Raw genomic sequence first — 13,341 nt, 5'->3', positions numbered from 1 at the left:
AAAACCACACGTTGGTGAGATTACCAGGTTTTTGCGTTGGTCTGTGTGTTTTATAAAAAAGAGGCCGTATTGACAGCTGTCAGTTGTCAAATGTCGCCATATAACGACACACCGGATAAGCGAACTGAAACATAGATGCACAGAAAAACCAGAAAAAGAGACCAGCGCTGGGAATCGGACCCAGGTCCTCAGCATTCCGTGCTACGTGCTATATTTTGGTGTAGCGGTATAGCACGCAGCACGGAATGCTGAGGACCTGGGCTCGATTCCCAGCGTTAGTCTCTTTTTCTGGTTTTTCTGTGCATCTATGTTTCAGTTTATATTTTCAAAATAGAATAAAAGTAGCTTAGAATAGAAGAAATATATAGTAGGTATTAAATAGTGTTTATGTATTTGGTATTCATGGGCCGTAGTGATTATTTCACATTAGATGATGCCTCACTATCATAATTAAAAAATAAAAATGATATATCATTTTTGTTCTTAAAAACATAAAATGATTATATCATTTAGTTTTTACAGGCAAGTCACTACACCCGCGAACCTTTCCTGCCTTAAAATCTTGCTGTGACTCGTAAAAAAATCTCAGCAATAAATCTTTATTGCCGTGTTGTTTGCGCCGCATTATTTGTGCCGTCGCGCAATTTTCGTTTTCTTTGACGACTTCATATTCGTACATGTACACTTGTAGTAATTACTGTTTGGGAAGCTTTGAAATTGAACGTTTTGTCGCAATCAAATTTGACAGCAGCAAAATGTGGCAATTGCGTTTTTGTATACAATAAAATGTGTCACTTTTTGAATATAGAATATTTTAATGAACTACTTGTACGTATTGTTTTTTGCTAAGGTCGTAACCTAAATTTCACCCTCTTCTAGCTATCGAATTGACTTGGAATTCGATACAGATACGTAGCTTAGGTGACAAAGCAAGTACAGCCAACAAGAAGTTGACTATAGTCAACAAAAAATGTTGTATAATTTATTTTATTTTAATTGACGGACTAGCTGACGCGGCAAATGTTGTTCTGTCATATAAATAATTAATAAATTTAATTTAAATACATATTGCTCATACAAAACTACTAAAATTGCTATTAAAAAATGAAGGATTGGCTACGAATAATAAACTCGTAGGTGATGGAGGTCAGAGAATGAAAACATTTTGCACCTTTTCATTACATAGGTATTAGATCTTCACTTTACTTACCATACCTACAACACTTTGTCGCAGTTCCCCAGTTATTTAACCTTTCAATATCCGTTTAAGTGGTAGTATTCTCCAAGCGAGCATTACCCGTCAACGAAAAGTGGAATCAATGGTATCGACGCTTGGGGACCGTGTGGACTCAGCTTTACCACTGCCCTATAGATTGCCACGTAAGAATTTACAGAGACTTTTAATGTGGGAATAGAACTAAATAACAAGTCTGTCTTTCTTTTTGTGGGCTTAGGATGTGTTCCCAGCTAAAGTGATTCTTATTAGCTTTTTTAGTCTGAAATATTTCGGCAGGTGAAATTGATTGAACGTCCTTCTATATTTTGATAAATGATTCCATCATTGGTCAATATGTTTGTGTGCGGTGTTAAATACGTGAATAAATCTTAAACATAAATAAATTAAAAAGGTACAATTGAAGTTACACTAAACTACTATATATACAATTCCCCCAAGTCTTGTCCCTGAGGAAGAGTGCCCATAAGGCTGGCTGCATTTCCGCGTTGGATCGTGATTCCAATACGTTGGGCGAGAAATGCACCAGCCATATGGTCATTGGTAATTTCGAATATATATTTTTTTATCTTAAATCAAAAATCCATTTGAAAAACCTTACTATTCCAAACATCTGCTGAAATATTCTACATCACTTCGTATACATTAACGGCTATTAGTCATTAAAATGTATATTCGAAAGTCATCCAAAATTTGACTCACTCTACGACCTCAATTTGAATGTGGGGAACATTTCCTCGGCTACGTAAAAACTAAACTTCCGAGACACTATTCTCCATTGAATAATAGCATCCTTCACTATTTCACAATCCGCAAACTTTCTCAGTGACAAATTGTCCAAACCGTACATAGGAAACTCAATAAAATTCTTCAGACCTCTCACAGTTCGCGAAAGAAGCGAAATCCAATAAACGTTGGTACCTGCACTGTCTTCGCACTCTGGAATGCTGGAATGTCGTTCATTACTCGCGGCATACTCTCAACTTGTTACCTATCCAATTTATTCGGATTTTAGGACAGTTATATAGGACCTGAATTCCCCGACATGGAGTTTTATTCTTCGGCAGTAACGACTTGAAACGTCTAAGTTTATTAGAAATACTAATTATGAAAAGCGTTGAAAAAGGGAGAATAAGTTAAAAATTAACCACCTTATTCATAAAAAGTTACGTAACTGGAGAAAATGGTAATTCTGGCAATTACGAGTACATTGAGTCGGTAGCTGTCATGCAAAATGCGATGAAAGCAACAATTTAAGCACACGGGAGCGACCACGACAGCTCCACCTGCCACACTAGGTGATGGCAGTCAAAATAAATAATAAATAAAACAATAGGTATTACTTAAGTTAAAGCGTTGCTGAAAAATGCGGTAATCTTGTCTACGATTGCAAAATAGGATGCAAGTATTTATAACAACTACGGTTAGTTGCAAAATTAAAATGACAAGCTAATTATTGCAACCACACAGTGTTTTCCGTCATGTACTTTTTAACAATTATAAATGGGAAGAAATCATGTCATTATGTAAATAGAACAGACAAAAAATTCAAGTCTATTCAAGCCACCTGTTTGACACTGTTTGTTACACATACTCTTACGCACGCACGCACGCACACTTGGCAATGATGGTTTTGGATGATTTTAATTTTGACAATGTAGATTTTGAGTTTATCTTTTCGTACGATACGAAGTGTTTCAATACTTTATACAGATTGCCCAACCTAACTCGGTAACGGGCACATGTAAAAAGGCACTTATAAGTCTAACTTCCAGGTCAAAAACAAACATGTTTACCCTTCGGTTTAAAATTGAACTGCGTTTTATCGGAGCTGTCGGCGGCGTAACACGGGTCCAACGAATTGCACATCCAATTAAAATCTCTCAGATTGAAACGAGGTGGCATTTTTAGAACTGCATCCTTTCACGGGAAGTTTTCTAATTACGGGAACGCTCGCTGGCTTGTGAAGGGTTATAATTTGTTTATTTTGTACGACACAGATTTTTGTAAAGGATTGTAAAAATATCAATTTAAAAGTTGAAATTAAGTTACTTTTTAGGGAAACGTACCTTAAAGGGAAAATACGGAACCCTTATAGGATGACTTTGTTGTCCATCTATCTGTCTGTTAGGAAGTTAAGTAAGTAAGACCCCTTTTCTTAGGCACGCGTGGAGGTATCAAGCTAGATTTAATATCAAATACTCACCTCAGGTCTGTTTCTCTTTGTAGCAGTAAAAAAAATCCTCAATATTTCAGTATCTGGTTATGTTAATATTTTTTTTAACTATGGTTAAAAATATTTCGATACATGATCGATGTTCAATAAGCTAATAATAGCGATAAGTTTATAAGCGTGACTAAAATTTGAGTCAAAAATTGCAATGAAACATTTAACGTTTTAAAGTTTCGTGATTTTCAATCATATTTAAACCCCCCCCCCCCCTGTTTAAGTAAGTCCCGTTTTGTGGAATTTTGACTATGGGTGAAACATTTATATTTACAGACTCAAACATTCTGTCCAAACTAATCCAATAACACTGCAATATCCAAAAATAATTTGAGGACAACCTGTATTTTATGAGAAAATGTAGATGTGTTTAAAGAAACTTATGGGAATCGATAATTATAAGAAATGATAATTATGCGAAACGAAATGGTTTGCCTTTATATTCCTTTCGTTGAGCTCTGCTAAATCCGTATTTAAGTGCATATCCATCTGCACGTACACCAATGAGTCAATCGCAGCCAGAACGGATTGTTTTGCCTAACAACACAGGCATGAATATTCAGTCGGCCCCTTGGTTGAAACCCGGGTAACCTATGTAGATTCAGCCTGGCATAGGTGAAGCAATTACATTAATTTTAATAATAACTAACTTAACTTTGGCTTCAACAATTTTAAGTTATTTACCTTGAGATGAAGCTATTTTCAACGGCAAAGGTTTTATTGAGAAGACGCTGGTTACGATATGTTTAATATAGCACAAACGTTCCTACGTTTTATAATATTTTATGGCAACACTGGACTTTGTCCGAAATCAAATACGTACTTTAGTAAGTAGTACTTGCCTAGTGGCAAGTTTTAACCATATCTAAAATCAAAGACTCGAGAAAAATGATTATGAAATTGACAAATACACACAAGGTCTAAGATTGACGGTAGGGCGAATATTTAGCGTTTTTGCAGCGTTTTTTTTGTCATTGGTGTCTTTGCAGGTGTTATTAAAAGAGTTGTTGTTTTTTTTTTTAATGAAAATTGAAGACAATACCGATGCTGAATCTAAAATCACGCTAACGTGATTAAAATTCTTGTGACTTGTAGTTTATATGTAATTATCATTGGTGGCTTGTCTTTCCGTTGTGTTATATAAACGTGGGACACTTATGACGTTTGACCGCGCGGTCAAAACGCTCGAATATTTGACCGCAAAATCGCGATTTAGTTTGCATTTTTTTTATTCCTTTTGTAATCTACACCGCAACAGTAGCTTCTGGTTCAAAAAGAAGTATTTACGTTACGTACTTCTTTTGGTTACCGCTTTACATAATACACAGTGTACCTAAGTATCAATTTTTAACTCAATCGATCTGGTAATTTCAGGCTCTCGTAGACAAATTTGTACGGTACCCTCGATGCGCGAGTCCGACTCCCACTCAGCTGATTTTTTTTAATTTCTATCAGTAATATATAATCTAAGTTTCTATCTGAATTCGTGATTTTTAGGGTTCCGGAGCCAAGATGGCAAAAACGGAACCCTTATAGTTTCGCCATGTCTGTCTGTCTGTCCGTCCGCGGCTTTGCTCAGGGACTATCAATGCTAGAAAGTATGTATGTAAACTATGCCGACAAAATGGTACGATAAAAATTTAAAAAAAAAATTTTTTAGTGTACCTCCCATAGACGTAAAGTGGGGGTGATTTTTTTTTCTCATCCAAGCTTGTAGTCTTCTACCAAAGGCAGGGGAGCGACGCGAGACGCTGACCGGCGCAGCGTGCCGCTTTGAGTAGAGATCTCGACGACTCTCGTTCGCCCGTCTCTTCCTGGAAAAACCTTCGAAATTTTACCTCGTTGCCAGACATTGCGTGGGGAGTCGGGGTCCACGACCAGCACAAGATCACCAGGACGGAGAGACCTCTGCTCCTGCTGCCACCTCTTTCTCGGCAACAGTTGTGGCAGAAACTCCTTCAGCCATCTCTTCCAGTACATGTCGGCTAACCTCTGGGCCGTCCTCCACCTCTTTCTCAAACTCAGATCAGAGTCGTTAAACACACCAGTTGGTGGCAAATTCGATGAGGATCCTATTAAAAAATGATTAGGCGTAAGCGCCTCAGAACTGCCGGGCTCTACAGAGACGTGAGTAAGAGGTCGGCCATTAACGATACCTTCTACCTCGGTGAGCAGCGTAGCCAAGACCTCGTCTCTGGGTGCACGTTCCTTTAGTCCTATGTTAGCGACGCGCTCGGCTGTACTTGCCCTATGTTTACAGTGTGCGCCAGCTTTGAAAACGTCGCCGTCAGCGAGTGTTTTTTGTTCAAAAATGTCAGGCCAACCGAGCGCCGCTTCCCAAAATTGTGATAAATCGGGCTAGATAAATAGGTACTTTAAATATCTTAGGAGTGTTCAGTTAGTGTTATAGCTATCTTCATTACAACCAGTGCACCATATCTTACAAAGTGGGCAGTTCTGAGGCGCTTACGCCTAATCATTTTTTAATAGGATCCTCATCGAATTTGCCGCCAGCTGTATGTTTAACGACGCTGATTTGAGTTTGAGAAAGAGGTGGAGAACGGCCCAGAGGTTAGCCGACATGTACTGGAAGAGATGGCTGAAGGAGTTTCTGCCACAACTGCTGCCGAGAAAGAGGTGGCAGCAGGAGCAGAGGTCTCTCCGTCCTGGTGATCTTGTGCTGGTCGTGGACCCCGACTCCCCACGCAATGTCTGGCAACGAGGGTAAAATTTCGAAGGTTTTTCCAGGAAGAGACGGGCGAACGAGAGTCGTCGAGATCTCTACTCAAAGCGGCACGCTGCGCCGGTCAGCGTCTCGCGTCGCTCCCCTGCCTTTGGTAGAAGAGTGCTAAAGCACTGGGGGGCTATGTTAGCGACGCGCTCGGCTGTACTTGCCCTATGTTTACAGTGTGCGCCAGCTTTGAAAACGTCGCCGTGAGCGAGTGTTTTTTGTTCAAAAATGTCAGGCCAACGAGCGCCGCTTCCCAAAATTGTGATAAATCGGCTAGATAAATAGTACTTTAAATATCTTAGGAGTGTTCAGTTAGTGTTATAGCTATCTTCATTACAACCAGTGCACCATATCTTACAAAGTGTGGGGGTATCTTTAATAGGTCTTTTTTAAAATTAGGGGGTTGCTAAAACGACTTTCGATTCAGTGATTTGTTTGCAAAATATTCAACTTTAAGGGCCTACAGTATCTCAATTTGCTTAGTATGATCCTCTTATTTATCAACACGACTGCAGCAATCCCTTTGAAACTCATATACAGCAAAGTTAAGGGCTAACTCTAGTGACGTCTAGTGGCGAAAACACGATTCGGTAAAATTTTCTCGATAGAAAAAAATCGCAAAGTTGGCTCTAAATATAAAAATAAACGGCTAATATTCAAAAAATACTACGAATTACAACTTAAAACTTTGGATTACAATAGTACTAATGACAAGGTAGGTGATGGTAGCTGCACTTTTTTAATAAATGTATTGTATTCCCTGTAAAACAGAGATACCTAAACTACCGCACATAAAACCATTTTACCGCTGGCCGCTCCTGCTTCCCGGCCCCCTGGCCATTCCCGCTTTGGCTTTCGGACGGGTAGGCTGCGTCGCTTGCATTCAGCGCACACACGCACACATACAGGCTATACAGTAATTACTTTTCGCGTATAGTAATTATTTTACTAAGTAAAATTGTATCTGATTATAAATAATTATACTCGTCTATAATGTAAAAGTTACCAGGTAAGTAGTAGTTGTGTTATGTTACTGGATTTGGATTTTTCGTGAACTTGAGTGACTTTTCCGCGCCGTACATTTACGCGCGAGCTTGTGTGCGTGCTACGAGCGATGCGGTGCGGTGAGGCGGGGGCAAAATCGGGATTCGAGCTGAGGTAGTGCGCGCCCTTAAAGTGCAAATTTTCATTAAAATCGAGCGTCCCCCGCTCTATAATCTAAACCGGTGGGTGGCAAAATTTGAAATAATTCAGAATGTTAGTAAGTATATCAAACTTTCAAGGAAAGCTATAACGACTAAGTTTGATTGAGAATTATTAGTAAGAGTAAATAAGAGCTAAGGTATAAAATATACCTAAACTTGGAAGATTCCGTATAAAATACGAAATCCTTAGAAAAACCCTATTTTGGCTACGGAACCCTATTTTGGGCGTGTCCGACACGCTCTTGGCCGGTTTTTTAGTAACTAAAGAATTATGATGAAATTGAACTGAGCATGCACGCATGTTTTCTATTGTATTCTATTCCATAAACAAACTGGTGTCATCGTACTGGTTAATTAAGTTTTGAATTGAAATATGAAAATTGGAAACGATACAATGATACCGAATAACATTGCATAGAAATTGTGTTCTTGCTTCTCTATTACAACATAGGGATTCGCTAAATTGGTTGTTCAGGTGAAACGTATTGGTTTTATATTGTGTACTTATGTACTAAAAGTATTTATCTATGTTTCCTTTGCAACTTATATTTACGGGCTTCTGGCAACATTGCTTAGTTATTATTTACTGTTTATACAGATCAACAAACGAATGGCGACAATCACAACAGACTTATGGGACTTTAAGATTTTTGCACACGGATTTTTTAAACGCATCGTCGTCCGTCGCGCGTTTACATCAATACAAAATCGATATGCATGCGAGTTGTATGTATGGCAGCTCTATAGAAAGAAATTCGCGCTATCAACACGCACTCGGTACCTACTTAGATATTAATGTCAAATTATATCTAAGTTGTAGGGTTGATAAAATGTTTTCTATCAATTACTTTACTGTTGGAAGCCAACCAACTTTGTTCTAATGTATTTTGTATTTTTATGTATTTTCAATGGTCCCAAAGAAGGGTTAACCCCGTTAGTAAGATCGGCAGTTTGCTGATTTGGGACCATTTCAAAACACGCGATTTTTTTTTGCTTTCATTGCATTAGGTCGATTGAAAGAAGAAAAAAAGAAAGACATTTTTTTATTTTATTAAAGCCGAGATATTCATTTGAAGAATAATGAAATTCAAAACGGATCAGACCATTGCCCACAAAAATATTCTTAGTCTTAAAGGACACCCGAAAGCAAATAATTCAAAGTCGAGTGCAAATAGTTATAATTGGAATGAAATTTTCGCATCTCAGTAGCGGGGAAGATAATACAATGGCCTATCTTCTTAATCCCGTCAATGGATGTCGCATCATGACGGGATTACTGGACGCGTGACGATGTCCGCTGGCACAAGTCAAGGGTTACAGCGATAAAGAAAACGAATTGAAAAAACTTAGCTCATCATCGTTTATTAAACCTACTCCCTAGACTATTCAAATTCAACATGCAACACCTAATTTTAATGTTTTCAGACAATAAACACTCTAATTACTTTAACGCATTTTACTTATTTGCTTACTAAGACAGTACCCAGCTTTGTTTGGGCGAAAATTCAAAACCCATAGCATATTTAATCGTAATCGTCAAAACAGTTTTCGAGATCTCCCAGAATCGCTCGTTTAAATAAAGGTTTAGATTTACAGTTTACTTTAAATAAAATAAAATTAGGAAGTAAAAATCTCATCTAATTTTTTTGCCTCAAGACGCAGACTGCAATAGGTAGGTACCTTTTTAAACGGCTTTTAGTCTTTGAAAAAAGTATATTAAAATTAAGTATATTATAGTATTAAATATCGCAGCGCTTTCTTAGACTTTGTCTTGTTTTGTAAAAATGAAAATCAAAACTAAATGCATAACAATTTATGATTTTTTTATCTTTGCTTCCTTAAAATTACTTAACACCACCCCTTCAGCCAGAAATCGACAAGCAGAAACATCTGCTGGTGCACAGTAGTCACCTGACATTTGAACACTTGGAACCTAAATGAGCAAAAAATCAAGGATGTTTGTACACATAAACCGCTCGCCGCTTGTGCTAAAGATTACTATGTTCAGAGCGTTTGATTGATTTATTACTGTGTTTGCCATTCAGGCTGCGATATCTATGAACACTGGACATTGTTCTATCGACAGGATGAAACAATTGGCAATTGCCGGCGGGCTACAATAATGACGGGGATGGACATAGCGATGATGGCAATAATGTTCCAACAATCATGTTGGTAAAAATACCGACATCAAAATGAGACTGACAAATTTTTATTTACTCCGACGTTCGTCTAGGCCTTCCTCTTCCAACGATCCCATTCACTCTCGTCTTATAGATCTGCCTAGTCAAATATTTAATTATAGCACGCTACACACATTAGACATTACTTTTGGTTTTACAAAATCTAGCTCCGTTCGGGATGCAAATAAGAGATGTTTTGGCAAAACTCCGCAATATCAGTACAGCTAATAATTGCCCCGCTCTCTGGTCCCCCGGCTTAAGAGTTAATTTGGAAAGTGTCCAAATTTTGCTTTTATCCCCAAACAGGGCCAGGAATAAAATAAACTTGAGTACCAACTGAGTGGCTATCTTCGGAGTGTGCGACACTGGTATGTCGTATACGATAGTAATTAGAGTCATGTGGGGTAAACTTACGCCGTGGATAAGCAATCACATACATATTGGACTAAAATACGTGGAATTGCGTACATTTACTCACTGCGTACGTTTAACCCATACGACTGTATGTTTAACTAGTTTAATCCAAGTTTTTGACGTTTGCTTGCACAACGCCATCTATTGATTAGAAACGAAGTAAACAGGTCACCTTGAAAGCCGAAGTACTTCAAAGTCTAAGAACAGTGCCCTCTTTTCATGTTTAAAGTTAAAATATTATCTCACTGGCATTACCGAAATATTCATTATTCAATGTCTCAATCCAGACCTCTGTATATCTGTACGTCAAGTTCCATCCATGTCCGTTCAGCCGTTATTAGTTACATAATTGAGTAACCAACATCCAAACATTATAACAAACTTTCATGTTTATAATTATTAGTGAGACAGGATTGATCGAATCCGGCGTTACCATAAAACTAGTTACCATAAAGCTCTTCCATACATACACTTTTAATTCACAAGGCCGGCTAGCTCCATTGCGCACCCTGCGATAAAGTTTGAGAAAAGACTGAGATTGGTATAGCAGCCATTATTATGGCTCAAACAAGGAAATAGGTTCTTTATACGTTAATGGTGTACATATTTTTAGAATTCAGCTATAACTGCACGACAAATATATCTTCACGTAAACACAGCATCGGTCACACAAACACAACCTCCAAGACACGTAAAACGGTAACGCATTGCAAGTGTTACCATCTAATCCGTTACTCGAGATTTATCTCTCGGAGATAATTGTATCGACAGTACCTACATTTCCATTGTCACTGTGTATGATAATGAAAGCTTGACAAAAAATTATAATATATCGCATTACTTACAAGTGGTTAACATTATCATACATATATTAGAATGTATAGTTAATTAATGCCATGGAAGCTGGGTAGGGCTCTGGTGTGGGACGCAACGTGTGTCGACACTTTCGCGCAGTCCCACATTCAGGCAACCCGCTCTCAAGCCGGGGCTGCAGCTGACCAGGCCCAAGTTCTCAAGCGCCGCAAATACTCTTCTCTTTTAAAGGACTATGAGTTTGCGGCGCTCGCAGTGGAGACAATGGGTCCCTGGTCGGCTGACATGAGGGCCTTCATGGGGGCCTTGTCGTCCCGGCTGATAGAGACCTCAGGAGACCCCAGAGATGGCGCTTATCTCTCCCAGCAAATTTCTCTGACTGTACAGAGAGGTAATGCCGCCAGTGTGCTGGGGTCTATGCCGCCGGAGGGCCTCTTAGATGGTGTTTTGTTTTTATAGTTAGGTATATTTATGTAGTTTTGATTAATTTTGTTACCTATCATATTATTGTATCTTGTGTTGTGAATAAATATTTACTGAATACTGAAATTAAAGTTAATTAATGTACTTAATTAATTTTAAAATTGCTGCTTCCTAATTTTTTTGTACAATGTCTTGCAATAAATAAATACTGAATACTTCAGAATACCCGCCCGCAATCCACAAACGTTTTATTGAGCAGATTTGTGATTTTATTTTACCAGCAGTTGTGACACTAACGAGCTAGTATATTATTACGAATATTATTTACCCGAAATGCTTTTTACATTAGTACTCTTGTGGTAATGTGAACATTTTATTACCTCGGTTGATAGTGGTTACTCTATTATGCTGGAATTAATTTACATAATCCTAAAAAAAAGGTCGGGTGAAGGAAAACTGCTCGTGTGAAACCTACACAGACTTGAAAAGAGAGTCAATGGTCAATGGTGTGTGTATGTCTGAAAGTGTGAAGCTCCTCACGGGGCTCACGTAGGAAGTGTGTAGTGCGGCCCAAGCTTTTTGAGCAACCATTCTGAAAGGAGGCTTTTGCCCTGCGATAGGACGAATATGACCCATTTTCCCAACGTCATCCAAACGTGTTTTTAGGCGTGAATTCCATTCCTTTTTACTCCTTCGACCCTTTAAATTATGTTATCAAAAATTCACTGCTCATATCGAGTTGAAATTTCCTATTACACGTAAGACACACGATCTCACACCTTCGTCACGCGAACAGAGGCCCTAAGCCCTTTTGACAAGGGTGTTATTATTTATAGGCCCGTAACTTTACGAGGCACTTAATAACGCGGCTCATGGGACCTTGTTAGGGCAATAGGAATTAGTGTTTTGTACCTTAGTTGGGTATTCGGCGTGATTTAGTAGGGACACGTTGAGTTAATAATTAGGTGTATTTATTATCTTACGCGATGAACTATTTTTAAGCAAGTTTTGGTACATTCGACGTCAAAGATATCTTTACACTTTACTACCTTGTCACTGTCACTTAATGTTTGAACTATTGTATAAAACAAAAATAAATTTGATTGTAAATATTTTTCAGCACAATTACATTTTTACAAAATTCACTTTGGTTGATATTCATTTTGGTCCAAATTCAAAATTATCAATTCAAGCGGACGATTTTCCATTTACACCGAATGACAGTAAATCTAAATAGTGAGTTATAACAGTCAAATCAATTTGCATCAAATTGTAGTCTGAAATAAGCATTTCTAATTGAATTGACTAATATTAATCAAGCATGAAATTCCTCAAGGTACGGAATTTCTCGAGTAATTATAGTTTCGCTGCCTAAATCATGATTACAATTATTACATTCGAGTGGGAATTAGTGAAACTTGATGAGCTGAATAGTCTCGGTTGCCACGGCGACAGATATTCCTGTAATTAAAGCAATTTACGATAATTTACACTCATTTATGTTTAATCTTGTTAGAATGTTTTTTACTGGAGGAAACATTAAAGCACGAGACCCAGGCTACCACGGTCTCAACTTTAATGTAATCATCATCATCATAATGTCAGCCGAAAGACGCTCACTGCTGGACATAGGCCCCAAGGCTCTCCACTCAGATCGGTCTTGTGCTTTCAGCATCCAACGCGTAAAACCACTGGTGGTTTGATCTATGGCTTCTTAAAAAACAGCCGAAATCACCTATCTATGTTTTTTTTTAAATTCATGTGTGGAATTCATTCAGATGTGTGTGAGATTTACTCTTGGAAATCAACATTTGATGAAGTGAACCGATGAGTGAGACTACAGTTGGCCATCAGAGCTACCTAGTTCATAACAAGAATTTCACGGGTTGAGGTTCGATTGGTTTAACACTCCCTGTTTATAATGTAACATCATTGGTTCAACACAGTTGCTAAGAAATTTATCCTCGTCGGTGAAGTGGAACGGATAGTACAGCATCAGGGGGACTCCTTAATAAATGTCTCTGCATTAGAAATAGCTGCCTTTTGTTAATGGCGATGAGCAGTTGACACTAAGCTTAACTTGGATTAGTCTACACTATAAACTACTACTA

Source organism: Choristoneura fumiferana, chromosome 18 (genome assembly GCF_025370935.1).
Source record: "Choristoneura fumiferana chromosome 18, NRCan_CFum_1, whole genome shotgun sequence".
Classification (NCBI taxonomy): domain Eukaryota; kingdom Metazoa; phylum Arthropoda; class Insecta; order Lepidoptera; family Tortricidae; genus Choristoneura; species Choristoneura fumiferana.
This window is presented reverse-complemented; position numbering follows the sequence as displayed.